The following is a 424-nucleotide window of genomic DNA, read 5'->3' as shown; positions in this document are numbered from 1 at the left end:
AAGTCAATGCATTTTTATACTGACTCTTTTTGTAGGGGGGGGGGAGGGGCAGGAGGGATGGGGAGTTATAAATCAATTGGCAATTTCTCTTAAATCTGTAATTTACGTGCGTCCGTGCGCACATACGTGTTCATATACACGCACGTGCATGTATGTGTGCTGCATACCTCATACGCTCAACACACCAGCCATTGCATTATGAATTCCGTGGGTGCGGCATTGGCAACACTGCTCACGGGCGTATCTGAACGAGCCTGCCATCAGGAGTGCCAATCAACCTGGCTTATGATCTTCTAATTGTTGCAAGCATGCCTTTAGGCCGTGCAACTATTGGCTTCACTCATTAACCTCTGTCTTAATCACCTTCTTCAGCTTTTCTCACCGCTCAATGTCCAAGTCTTTCTGTTATGCACTTATTTTGATT

The sequence above is a fragment of the Penaeus monodon genome, chromosome 27 (genome assembly GCF_015228065.2).
Source record: "Penaeus monodon isolate SGIC_2016 chromosome 27, NSTDA_Pmon_1, whole genome shotgun sequence".
Lineage (NCBI taxonomy): Eukaryota > Metazoa > Arthropoda > Malacostraca > Decapoda > Penaeidae > Penaeus > Penaeus monodon.
This window is presented reverse-complemented; position numbering follows the sequence as displayed.